The sequence below is a fragment of the Syngnathus typhle genome, linkage group LG4 (genome assembly GCF_033458585.1).
Source record: "Syngnathus typhle isolate RoL2023-S1 ecotype Sweden linkage group LG4, RoL_Styp_1.0, whole genome shotgun sequence".
Taxonomy (NCBI): domain Eukaryota; kingdom Metazoa; phylum Chordata; class Actinopteri; order Syngnathiformes; family Syngnathidae; genus Syngnathus; species Syngnathus typhle.
Window position 1 is genome coordinate 4,757,149 of NC_083741.1, and position 14,081 is coordinate 4,771,229.

General features: G+C 45.7%; 1 protein-coding gene and 1 long non-coding RNA gene across 6 annotated transcripts in view; one reads left to right on the forward strand and one right to left on the reverse strand.

Moving 5' to 3' along the window:
- The window catches only part of LOC133152632 (mitochondrial carrier homolog 2-like), a 120,689-nt gene that overhangs the window by 88,696 nt on the left and 17,912 nt on the right, over positions 1–14,081 (reverse strand). The gene's annotated exons all lie outside the window — the stretch shown is intronic.
- LOC133152638 (uncharacterized) lies at positions 9,065–10,019 on the forward strand. The gene is made up of 3 exons (XR_009714165.1): positions 9,065–9,396; positions 9,480–9,806; positions 9,904–10,019. It is a non-coding gene; the product is annotated as an uncharacterized LOC133152638 (long non-coding RNA).

Sequence of the window (14,081 nt, forward strand, 5' to 3'; positions counted from 1 at the left end):
TCCGCTTTAGTGGCTTATGTCTCACACTGTGGGTAGGGCAAATCCAAATAAAAAGAGCCGGAGTGCATACAGATATTTTAGTGTAGTGAGATTGTTGTGAAGGATCTGTTCTGCACTCCTAGCGAGAAAAGACTTAATATTCTGTCTCACTTGTGGTCTGTTTGCTGTTGCTCTTCTCTTAATAGTTATTCAGTCATCGAATTAAACCTGACAACAGGTCCTTTAAAATAAGTGCTGCCAGCTGCTTGGGTTTTAATAACACTTGTGTTTCTGGTTATTTAAAAGTGATTTAATGCTGAATGATGTTAAAGTATGATCCCTCCCGCATGTCATTTTGAATGAGGATAGACTGCCGCGGAAGAATGTTTATCACCAAGAATCTGTCATAGAAAATTAAGTATTTTTTTTTGCACGGTTCATTTTGAACTGGGGCTGAGCGGCATCTTCAACATCTTCCCGGACCATCCACCACAAGTGACAATAGGAGGAAGCAATCTGAAGGAAGTGGAAGACCTTAAGTACTTGGGCTTATGGATAAACTCGACAGAACATGACCTAAGAGTGAGGAAGGCGCTAGGATGGAAGTCTCTAAATATCATGGCAAGTGTGTGGAGATTCAAACTTCCCCGGAGTATCAATCTCCGTTTTTTTAGGTGACAGTGGAATCCGTTCTCCTATATGGCTGTGAAAGCTGTACCCTGACGCCCGCCCTGCAGAATTCTCTGGATGGGTGCTAAATCACCAACATGTATGTTACCAACATACATCTGTATGGAGGGCTACTGAGGCTGAGTAATAAAATAGCAGTCAGGAAAATGAGGCTAGCTGATCACTGTCTCAGGGACAGGCACAGAGAACTCCCAGCCAGTAAGCTGGTGCTGTGGGAGCAAACACACAGGCATTGATCAAGAGGGCGTCCCACACAAACATCCACTACCGTTCAAAGGTTTGGGGTCACAAAATTGTTTGGGTGACCCCAAACTTTTGAACGGTAGTGTATATATTTATTTAGATAATTATTTATAGATTATATATATAATCTTCTGTGTAAAAAATCTTATAATATATATGTATACCGTAATTGTCGGACTAAAAGTCGCACTGGAGTATAAGTCGCACCAGCCATAAAATGCCCAAAAAAGCGAAAAGAAAAAAAAACATAAGTCGCTCCGGAGTATAAATCGCAATTTGGGGGGCAATTTATTCGACAAAATCCAACACCAAGAACAGTCATGAACGAGCAACAACAGGCTAAACGATAGCTATGCTAACGTGACATAAACACAAACTAAGAGCTGAGAACGGCCCTGACGTAAAATTCAGAGTTATTCAAACAACTATTACATAAATACAGGGCTCGAAGCTTATTTTTTGCCCAAGTTGCCCTCGGGCAAGTTGGAGAAAATTTTACTTGCCCGAAACAAAATTTTACTTGCCCGAATTTTTTTGGAGTGGATTTTTACTTGCCCGACACATTTTTGCAATAAAAAAGACAACACTATAAGTTTTGCCTTCATATGCCTTCGTATCCGCCAACCGGAAACAAGCTCTGCTGGTGCGCAGGCGCAGAAGAGCCAGGGACGGGTGAGAGAGCATGCATTTAATTACGAAGCGCTTTGCCGTTATCAATGTATTGCAGACTTACACGAGAAACTAACCGCTCCCTAGAAAACAAAATGTCGGACCAGAAGCGGCAGAAGTTGCGAGAAATTATGCACAAAATCGTCTTTTTACAGCTTGAAAACATGGTATTATGGCAGGGCAAGTTCGGGCAAGTGAGGAAAAAATTCTACTTGCCGGTCTGCCATCGCTACTTGCCCCGGGCAATCGGGCAATCGTTAGTTTCGAGCCCTGAAATAACACGTTAATAAAACCATCTGCGTCACTCCAATTCATTAAATCCATCAATCGTCCTTTGTCAACAATGCGTGCGCGCCGCTGACGGCTCTTGCACTTCAAAATATTCCACAGGCCCATATGACGATATATGAATTAGATATCAAATAACTATTACATAAGCAATAATGTTATCAAACCATCTGTGCACTCTAAATCATTAAATCCATCGATCAAATTCCTCGTCCTTTGTCAACATCGCCGCGTCAGCCTCAGACGTCAGATCTGTGGAATAACGACTAGGCTGACGTCAGGGCGCACATATTTATTTGTTATTTATTAATTATTGTTTGTGCCTTCTTGTTTTTATTTTGTGTCGTCTACTTGTGTGTCTATCGTGTACTGTATCTCGTCACCGTGGGATAGAGGAAACGGAATTTCGGTTTCTTTGTGTGTCTTGACATATGAAGGGATTGACAATAAAGCTGACTTTGACAAGAGGTGCAGTCTCTTCTGGCCATATTTGGGGGATGAAGTTTGAATCACCGACCAGGAACAACCAAGTTCACCAGCATTGCCGGGTTACCAACAAAACTGCAAAGTTAGTGGGTGAACGTCGAGCGAACAATCGCTGCCACCTACTCGATGGCCAGCAGAGTGAAGATGAAGGTAAATATGAAGTGAAATACTCAGAAATAATTGTAATATTTTCATTTAGTTCATTACCTGTCGTTCTTATGACGACACCACGTCTACTTGGTTTAAGTCCATCCATCCATTTTTTTCCGCCTATCCAGGGTCAGGTCGCGGGGGCAGCAGCTTCAGGAGGGACTCCCAGCCACTTCATCCAGCTCATCCTGGGGTATCCCAAGGCGTTCCCAGGCCAGCCGAGAGACATAGTCCTGGGTCGTCCACGGGGTCTCCTACCAGTGGGGCATGCCCGGAATACCTCCCCACGGAGGCGTCCAGGAGGCATCCTGATGAGATGCCCGAGCCACCTCATCAGGCTCCTCTCAACGTGGAGGAGCAGCGACTCTACTCCGAGTCTCTCCCATATGACCGAGCTTCTCACCTTATCTCTAAGGGAGAGCCCGGACACCCTACGGAGGAAACTCATTTCGGCCGCTTGTATCCGGTATCTCGTTCTTTCAGTCACGACCATAGGTGAGGGTAGGAGCGTAGATCGACCGGTAAATTGAGAGCTTTGCCTTTTGGCTCAGCTCTCTTAACCCCAACGGACTGGTACAGAGTCCGCATTACTGCCGACGCTGCACCAATCCGCCTGTCGATCTCGCGCTCCATTCTGCCCTCACTCGTGAATAAGACCCCAAGATACTTGAACTCCTCGACTTGGGGCAGGATCTCATCCCCGATCCGGAGAGGGCATTCCACCCTTTTCCGACCAAGGACCATGGACTCGGATTTGGAGGTGCTGACCCTCATCCCGACCGCTTCATACTCTGCTCCGAACCGCTCCAGTGAGAGCTTGAGATCATGGCTTGAACAAGCCAACAGCACTATGTTGTCTTCAAAAAGCAGAGACGCAATGCTGAGGTCCCCAAACCGGACACCCTCAATGCCTCGGCTGCGCCTAGAAATTCTGTGCATAAAAATTAGGAACAGAATCGGTGACAAAGGGCAGCCTTGGCGGAGTCCAACCCTCACTGGGAACGAATCCGACTTACTGCCGGAAATGCGGACCAAACTCTGGCATCAGTGATACAGGGACCGAACCGCCCTAATCAGTTGGCTCGGCACCCCGTACTCCCGAAGCACCCTCCACAGAACTTCCCGAGGGACACGGTCGAACGCCTTCTCCAAGTCCACAAAAAACATGTGGACTGCTTGGGCGAACTCCCATGTATCCTGCCGAGGGTGTAAAGCTGGTCCACTGTTCCACGGCCAGGACGAAAGCCACACTGCTCCTCCTGAATCCAAGGTTCAACCTCCCGACAGACCCTCCTCTCCAGCACCCCTGAATAGACCTTACCAGGGAGGCTGAGGAGTGTTATTCCCCTGTAATTGGAACACACCTTCCGGTCTCCATTCCTAAAGAGGGGAACCACCACCCCAGTCTGCCAATTCAGAGGCACCGTACCGTCCCTGATGTCCACGCAAAGTTGCAGAGGCGTGTTAGCCAGGACAGCCTCACAACATCCAGAGCCTTTAAGAACTCCGGGGGGATATCATCCACCCCTGGGGCCTTTCCCCCAAGGAGGTTTTTAACTGCCTCAGTGACTTCGACCCTGGAGATTGGAAAGTCTACCTCAGAGTCCATATAGATGGCGTCATAAGATGGCGCCGCGGATGGCAGCCACGGTGAGTCGCTCTCTGTTTATTTGTCTTATTTTGTGTGTTTTCTGTGTCCTCTGCTGTCCATCCCGGATCACTTTTACCAGAGAAGCTCTGTTAAACATCGGACAGACTTCTTCTGGTATTTTCTCTCCTGTTCTCTCTGATTCAGACTGTTTGTCGGAGATTCTAGCCGGAGCGGCGGTGCTGTACAAGCTAGCGCGACGACGGCGGCGCGGTAAGCGAGCCGGCGCACTCGTAAGGCTGAGGCAGAAAGGGTACCGTTCTGCCCTACCGTCAATTCATCTGGCGAATGTCCGCTCCCTGGCGAACAAGATGGATGAATTGCTGCTCCTCACTTCAAGGAACACGGACTTCAGCAGATCCGCCGCGCTGTGCTTTGTGGAAACGTGGCTTAGCGAATGAACCCCCCACCACGCCGTGGAGCTAGCCGGGTTCAGGCTAATGCGAGCAGATCGCAGCGCGGAGCTCTCCGGAAAATCAAAGGGAGGTGGTGTCTGTTTCTACATTAATGAACGTTGGTGTACTGCTGTCACGGTGTTGAAAGAGTTTTGCAGCCCTCTCCTAGAAATACTTTTCATAAACTGCCGGCCTTTCTATTCACCACGGGAGTTCTCCTCGATCGTCATGGCGGCTGTTTACATCCCACCGCACGCACGTGCGAGTGAAGCCACGCAGATGCTGGCTGACCAGGTAGCAGACATGGAGAAACTTCTACCAAACTCACTAATCATTGTTCTGGGTGATCTTAACAGGGCGAACCTCGCACACGAACTCCCCAGATACAGACAGCATGTAACGTGTCCCACCAGAGGGGCACAGACTCTAGACCACTGATACACCGTGATCAAGGATGCATACCACTCTGCGGCTCGTGCAGCTTTAGGACTATCGGACCACTGTCTAGTTCATCTGATCCCGGCCTACGGGCAGAAACTAAAAACTTCTAAGCCTGTGGTGAGGACTGTGAGGAAGTGGACAGTGGAGTCAAGGCAGGACCTCCAAGCCTGCTTTGACTGCAGCGATTGGGGAGCTTTTGAAGCTGCAACTTCAGACTTGCATGAACTCACTGACACTGTCACATCATACATTAGTTTTTGTGAGGATCTGTGTGTGCAGACTAAGACCTTCTGCACGTACAACAACGACAAACCTTGGTTTACACCGAACCTCAGGAGGCTGCGCAGAGTCAAGGAGGAGGCCTACAGGAGCGGCGACCGCGAGCTGTTCAGGCAGACCAGAAACACACTGAACCGAGAGGTCAGGAAAGCCAGGAGGTGTTACGGGGAGAACCTGAAGAGACACCTCTCTGCCAATCCTGATCCCTCAACGGTGTGGAAAGGTCTGCAGAGCATCACGGGCTACAAGAAACGAACCCCCCGTCCTGTAGAGAGCCCAAGGCTTGCTAACCAGCTAAACAGGTTCTACTGCAGGTTTGATCGGTCCTCCCACACAACGGGACCTCCTGCAGCACAATCTACACGCTCACCTCTCCCCACAACTGCTCTGTACACACCTCTATCATCGTTGTCACCCACTCACTCTCTTGCAGAGGCCGCGCCCGCACTCCAGGTCCGCGAGGAGGAGGTACGCCAGATGTTCCGGAGACAAAAGACCAGGAAGGCACCGGGCCCAGACGGCGTGTCACCTTCCTGCTTGAAAGTCTGCGCTGAGCAGCTGGCGCCCACCTTTGCACGGATCTTCAACCGTTCTCTGGAGCTGTGTGAGGTGCCCTCGTGCTTCAAGAGCTCCACCATTGTTCCAGTGGCCAAGAAGCCCGCCATCACAGGTTTGAATGACTATAGACCCGTCGCACTGACATCTGTGGTCATGAAATCGTTCGAGAGGTTAGTGCTGAACCACCTGAAGGAGGTCACGGGCCCCCTGCTTGACCCCCTCCAGTTTGCCTACCGGGCAAACAGGTCAGTGGATGATGCAGTCAACATGGCACTGCACTACATCCTGCACCACCTGGACACCCCAGGAACGTACGCCAGGATCCTGTTCGTGGACTTCAGCTCGGCGTTCAACACCATCGCCCCTGACATCCTCCAACAGAAGCTCATCCAGCTTGCGGTGCCTGCCTCCACCTGTCAGTGGATCACCAGCTTCCTGACCAACAGGAGACAGCGTGTGAGGCTGGGGGGCATCACATCTGACACCCGGACCACCAACACTGGAGCCCCTCAGGGGTGCGTCCTCTCCCCACTGCTCTTCTCTCTCTACACCAATGATTTCTCCTCAGGTGACTCTCCTGTGAAGCTCCTGAAGTATGCAGACGACACCACTCTCATCGGACTGATCCAGGACGGTGACGAGACTGCGTACAGACAGGAGGTGGAGCGGCTGGTCTACTGGTGCAGTCAAAACCATCTGGAGCTGAACCCGCTCAAGACCATGGAGATGACAGTGGATTTCAGGCGAGACCCTTCACCACTTTTACCCCTCACTATCCGCAGTAATACTATTCTCTCCACAGACACCTTCAAGTTCCTGGGAACCACAATCTCTCGGGACCTGAAATGGACCGGCCACATAGACTCTGTGCGGAAGAAGGCCCAGCAGAGGCTGTACTTCCTGAGACAGCTCAAGAAGTTCAACCTGCCGCGAGAGCTTCTGAAGACCTTCTACACTGCCATCATCCAGTCTGTCCTCTGCACCTCCATCACTGTCTGGTTTGGATCGGCCTCCAAACAAGACAAGCACAGACTACAACGGACAATCAGAACTGCAGAAAAGATCATTGGAATCAACCTCCCATCTATCCAAGACTTGTACCTGTCCAGGACCAGGAATCGGGCAAGGAACATCTCTACAGACCCTTCTCACCCAGGTTGCAGTCTGTTTGATCTACTCCCCTCCGGACGGCGTTATAGAGCTCGGTACGCCAAAACCAGCAGACACAGAGACAGCTTCTTCCCCCAGTCTGTTGCTCTGATGAACTCACACCACTCATAGAGTCTCAGAGACATTACTGTGCAATAACATCCTGCTCTTCACACCTTTTTGAATTTGTCTACACTGTTTTTGCCATTATTCACATGTCCTGAATGTTGTTAGTCACCTAAATGTTGAACAGAGGGTGTGTTTTTACCGAAGTCAAATTCCTTGTTTGGCACGCTCAAACATGGCGAATAAAAACTCTTGAATCTTGAATCTGAATCTGATATAAGCAATAAAATTACCAAACCGTCTGTGTCACTCCAAATCATTAAATCCATCGATCGTCTTAATGTCAACAATGCCGCATGCGCGCCGCGCCACTGACGGCGGTTGCACTTCAAATTATTCCACAGGCCTATATAACCATATATAAATTATACATCAAATAACTATTATATAAGCAATAATATCAAACCATTTGTGTCACACCAAATCATTAAATCCATCGATCGTCCTTTGTCAACAATGCCGGGTGCGCGCCGCTGACGGCGGTTGCACTTCAAATTATTCCACAGGCCCACATAACGATATATAAATTATATATCAAATAACTATCATATAAGCAGTATTATAAACAAACCATCTGTGTCACTTCAAATCATTAAATCCATCAATCGTCCTTTATGTCAACGATGCCGGGTGCGCGCCGCTGACGGCGGTTGCACTTTATTATTCCACAGGCCCATATAACAACGTATAAATTAGGGATGCACCGAAATAAAAATTCTTGGCCGAAACCGAAAACCAAAAATGAGGAAACCAAGGCCGAAAACCGAAAACCGAAACACCGAAAGAAATGTCAGTTATTAGAACCACAGCATTTATGGCTACATGTGTACTAACCTCACTAAAATCAAGGCATTGCAATAAACCAGTTACGAAAGTATGAAAATATTTATTTAGCACTGACAACAATGCACAATATAAATTAAAATTCAAAAATAAAATAAAATAAAATGTTTAACTTGACCCAACTCATGTGTACATTAAATAATAATTTACAGGCTTATAACTGACTGTAAAATTAAATATGTTCTCTTATAAAAACACAGAGAACTTTCTTGCCTTTTCAAAAACGTCCCCCACAGACGGAGTGGGCGTGCTCGGTGTCAGTTTCCTTTTCTGTGTCGCCTTCTTCTCATATTCAGAATGGCGATCGGGATGTTTGGGTTTCAGGTGATGAATTAAACCCGACATGGAGAAACTTTTTGCAGATGCACCCCTTTCAGCATTGCATGTTTTGCAAATCGCTATCCGTGGGTCTTTCTCTGAGATAGTGAAATCAGTCCACACCGCAGACTTATCCCGTTTTCCCGCGTGCTGGCTGCGCTGTTTGCTCACGTCATCACAAGTTTCGGCCGTGTTGTTTCGGTGATTTAGGTCTTTCGGCCAAAAACCGAAAATGCACTTTTGGGTCATTTTCGGCCGAAAATTTTCGGTGGCCGAATTTTCGGTGCATCCCTAGTATAAATTATACATCAAATAACTATTATACAAGCAATAATATTATCAAACCATCAGTTTAACTCCAAATCATTAAATCCATCGATCGTCCTTTATGTCAACAATGCCGGGTGCGCGCCGCTGACGGCGGTTGCATTTATTATTCCACAGGCCCATATAACGACATATAAATTATACATCAAATAAATATAATTATAAACAATTTTATCAAACAATCTCTGTCACTCTAAGTCATTAAATCGCGTGATCGAATCATTTGTCCTTTATGTACATAAAACACCGCCGCGTATGCGCCGCAGTTGCAGTTCAGATTACAGTAATCCCCTGCTACATCACGGTTCGTTTATCACGGTTTCACTACATCGCGGATTTTTGAATTTTGAAAATTTGCGAATAATTTCACATATAAGTCGCTCCTGAGTATAAATCCCCCCCCCCCCACCTAAACTATGGAAAAAAAACGCAAAAATACGGTAATCACATTCTTTATTAACTCATTTAATGTCAGGTGTTTTTTTCTTAGAGAGGAGGGTGGGCTTAATGTTGGTGTATTAAAGGTGGGGCTATTGATCGTTTTGAGAAGACACGCCAGCAGATGAGCTCTGAACGGAGGAGTTGGAGCGCGTCAAAAGTTAGAGAGCGTCAAAAGTTGTTTCGAGATGGTTAAAGGTAAGCCATTTTAATACTGGTATAATAATAATAATAATAATACACTGAGGTTATCATATAAACATGATGTAATGTGTATGTAATGTCATGCAGATATAACCGTGTTTGCTGACGTGCATGAAGTATTTGATGACGACTTTAGTGGAGTTTATTTAACACAATCAGACTACGGTAAGGCAAACGTTCATCTACGTTAGTTAATAAAATGCTATTAGTTGGTGATTTTTTTTTTCGTTTTTCTATGTATGTAACAGATCTCGTGGCGGCTGCTACTAGGTTAAAAATCCCACTGATACAGACTGGTTTGGAGGCAGAACTATCAGAGCAGCGTGATTTCAATCAAATCATACCCCCCTTCGGCCGACAGGAGGTTGTCACGAGCTCTGCACGTCATTTTGAAGCAACAAAAACGGCAGAGTTATCAGAGCTACGTGATAGCACTCAAATCATACTACCCTCCGGCCAGCAGGCTGCTGTCACGAGCATAGAGACGGAAGAGGGAGCATCCACAGATATAGAATTGGCGGACTCTTTATCTGCTTACGAAGACCTTCCTCAAGAATCGATAAACAAAGTCAGAGGTATTCCTTATTTTTATTCTTTCATTCTATGTTATCATTTGAATGTTTTTTTATGGTATTATAACGATTTAACTGTTTTTTTAATATCTACTTCTAGTTAAGCGTTGTGGGACGGTGGTGCCTCAAAGAGCGAGAAAGAGCAGACGTGCAGCCTTCTACTCAACCACTAAGGAGCCTGAATCGACAAACGAGAGCCATCACCATAAGACAAGGGTAGAGATGCACCGATCCGACTTTTTCAGTTCCGATACCGATACCGTGGCTTTGCGTATCGGTCGATACCCGATACCGATCCGATATTATGGTTGACTTAACAAGCTACATAACTCTACATGTGGAACAGAAAAGACCAAAGGCAATGGCATCAGGCAGACTACACAGTTCTTTGCTCTAAATTAGGGGTGTCCAAACTAACGGTCCAGTTTTTATTGGCCCGCAGCAAATTCTGAAAACATAATTGAATATGGCCCGCACAAGAAGCTTGAGCTCAGCTTCTCAGTTTCCACACAGATGGAGCCCGCCACACAAAGCGTTTGACGTCCCATTAACACCCCCCCGGAAGAGAAGCGAACACGCAGCGTTTGACATCCGATTAGCCTCCAACCCCCCATTCGGGAGAGCAGCGAACGCGCAGCGCAGCCTTTGACGTCCCATTAGCAACCCGAAGAGAAGCGAACGCGCAGGGTTTGACGTCCGCTTAGCAACCCGGGGAAGAGAAGCGAACGTTCGCTCCATGTTTGCGTTTGTTTAGAAAACTCTCGTGGCATGCGGCACACGTGCTGCTGACGTATGACGTAGCCCGCGTCCCAATAGATTAAGGAAAGTATCGGCTCACAGATCGGCTGTATTTTCCGATACCCGATCCATCTATTTTGTTGATATCGGGGCCGATATCCGATCCAGATATCGGATCGGTGCATCTCTAGACAAGGCGTGCTATAAAGTGCAGTGGCAATTGTGTTTACAAAAAACGGCTACAAGAATGTTTTAAGGTAATACGTATTTTGACAGATTTGGCTCAATCAAGATAGGTCTGATTTTTTTTTTTGTGTTGTTTATATTGTAATTTCTATCAAAAAAGAAATACAATGGATCATGCTAACCTTACGTCAGCAGAGTCTGATTTCTTAACAAACATTGACGAATTAGATTTACAGCTACTTTGTGATACACCTGAGCTAGATTTGTCAAACATTAACAATGATTTGCCGTCAACCAGTGCTTCTACAAGCCAAATACCAGATTTGGTAAACATTGTAAACAATGCCATGCTGAAAGGGAGAGACACAGACAGTCCTGATATTCAGGCCCACTTACAAGCTGTCGTAAACGAGCTAAACAGTCAAAGCCGGAATGATGGTAGCCAAAGTCCTACACTGATACCGTCACAACTGTTAAACATGATAGCAGAATTAAACAACCAAGCTAACGGTAACAGCGGGCGCAACAGTCCTGATATTCCTGCTCAACTGTTAAACATGATCCAAAATCTAAATACGCAGCCTCTGATTGACCGAATGACCGTTAACCCTATAGATCATAGGATAGAAGCCTCTGTAATAACTGGTAACATGCCACCATCATTTCAGCCTAACAACTGCTCTGTTATAATCGATCACGAGATAGATGTTATTGACAACAACGCACCAGCGTTTCAAGACATAGCCCACCAATCTAACAACAGTGCTCCTGTAATAACTAATCAGCGCGGCGGCTCTGTTGTAGTAAATAGACCGCATTTCAATAATATTGAGATAAGGCGGCATTTGAATATACCATCACAGGCAAACAGCAATGATTTTGCAACCTTTTACCTACAGATTGAGGAAAGAATAGATGAAGTCTTGCGAGAGGTTGATATGCAAACACAGAGAGGTGACGTGATTCAAATCGAGTTAGTGGCTGGAAATGACAGGGCTCACGTTTACCCTCAAAAAAGCGACATAAACACTATCCGTGATAATGTATCGGATCTGCTTGAACGTCTAGCTCAATCAAATGTAGAACTTCTAGCTGATGAGAATTTAGAGCTTATTGTCCAAATAGTCAAACCGATCCGTGGCGGAATACGTCGTCGACTGATGAACAGTACCAACAAAGAAATTTTGACGCGTAAAAAACGACATTTGCACATACCTAGTAATAAGGACAACAATCTATGCTTTGTTCTTTCACTAACTTATCTGCTGAATGACACGCTAACATCAAAACAGGCCGTAAGGCAAGCCAGACTTTTGCATCAGAGTGTGGGTTTAGATTGTCAAACACTTGTGAGTCTGGGGGATGTACATAAATTTGAAAAAGTTCTGACGGAAAATAACTGTCATGTACCGAAAAGAAGACAGCCGCCCCATGACTTTCTTCGACACACATTACCCTAAAACAGACGAAGACACTATTTGTTTTACACCTCGAGAATCATTACTACGGTGTGAAAACGATAGAGGCATTCGTGGGGTATGCATATTTTTGCAGATATTGTTACAGAGGGCATGAAAATTGGCGACTCCATCAATGTGAGGGACACTGTAACATTTGTCTTGATCCTCATTGTAGACAACGACGACTTAAACATGTTATCTGCCCTGATTGTAACAAAACTTGTCGTAATGAAGAATGCTTTGCCAAACATAAAGAGTTTCGAGCGACCAATCGTGTGAGCAACTGCACCACATACAAAAAGTGCTTGCAATGCGGGCTCCAATACTATGTGAAAGCTGATGGTACCGGTGCTAAACATCGCTGCCCCGTGAAAAGATGTGCGGTGTGTAGTGAGATCTTAAACCAAGATGATGATGCCTTACTAAACCCGCACCTGTGTTACATGCAGCCCATCAAGCCTCAACCGCCTTGCAAAAATGTAGTCTACTATGATTTTGAAACTTATGTAGATGCAGATGGTTTACACAACCCCTTTCTTATCTGCTGTAAATCAAATAGACTGACAAAACAGTGGTTTGGGACAGACTGTGTTGACAAATTCCTCACATTTTTTCAAAACCCCAGGTTTAAACAAACGACATTTGTTGCACATAATGCGAGAAGTTTTGATTCCTACATCTTGATAAGGAGAATGCTTGAATTAGGTATCAAACTTGACATTCTGATGCAAGGGAGTAAGGTTCTTTCATTCGTCGATTTAGACACAAAATCTCGTTATATCGACTCATTGTCATTCTTAACGATGCCGCTAAGTGCGATGCCTATGGCCCTGGGGCTTGAAGACAAATCAAAGGGTTGTTTCCCACATACATTTAGCTCTTTAGAACATCTAAACTACGTAGGATGTCACCCTGACCCTACATACTACAATGTCGAACGAATGTCATCCTCTCAACGAGCTAAGTTTGATGAATGGTATGTCAAAGAAGCTAACGGTGTGTTTGATTTTGCTAAACAGGCGCTAACCTACTGTGAGAATGATGTTGATTTGCTAATGCAAGGATGTGAGAAATTCAGGAGCGAGTATTTCGAGGCTACAGGAACAGACCCTTTCAATGCCGTCACAATAGCCTCGGCTTGCATGAAAGTTTTTCGCACTAATTTCCTAACTCCTGAAACCCTAGCCATTACACCTTCAGACAACTACATGTGACAGTACAAAGCTTTCTCACACGATTCTATTCAATACTTGAAATGGGTGATGCATAGTCAAAATATCCACATTAGACATGCATTGAACGGTGGAGAAGTTAAGATAGATAACTACACTGTAGACGGGTATTCTGAAATCGGGGGGGTGAAAATAGTTTTTGAGTATTTTGGTTGTTATCACCATGGCTGCCCAGAATGCTACAACCTCTCTAACATATGTCCAACAACAAAACACCCCTTTCAGGAAAGGTTTGACAACACCCAAAAGAAAATTCAGAAACTGCAGCTTAAACAAGATGTGCACCTTGTAATTATGTGGGAGCACGAGTGGTTGCAAATGAAAAAATTGAACACAGAGGTTAAGGAATTCCTGAAAAAAGCCAAATTTCCTACACCTCTCAAACCAAGGCAGGCTCTTTTCGGAGGTCGAACAAACACGTTTGTTTTAAGATACACGGCAGAAGCTGACGAGAGGGTGTTGTACGTCGATGTCACATCATTATATCCTTTCATTAATAGTACAGGTATCTACCCTATTGGTCATCCAACGATTATCCACGGTGATTTTAAAGACCCAAGACTGTATTTCGGCTTCATAAGCGCTACCGTCAATCCACCTCGTGGTTTGTATTTTCCTGTTTTACCTTTCAAAACAGCTAAAGGTAAACTTGTCTTCACACT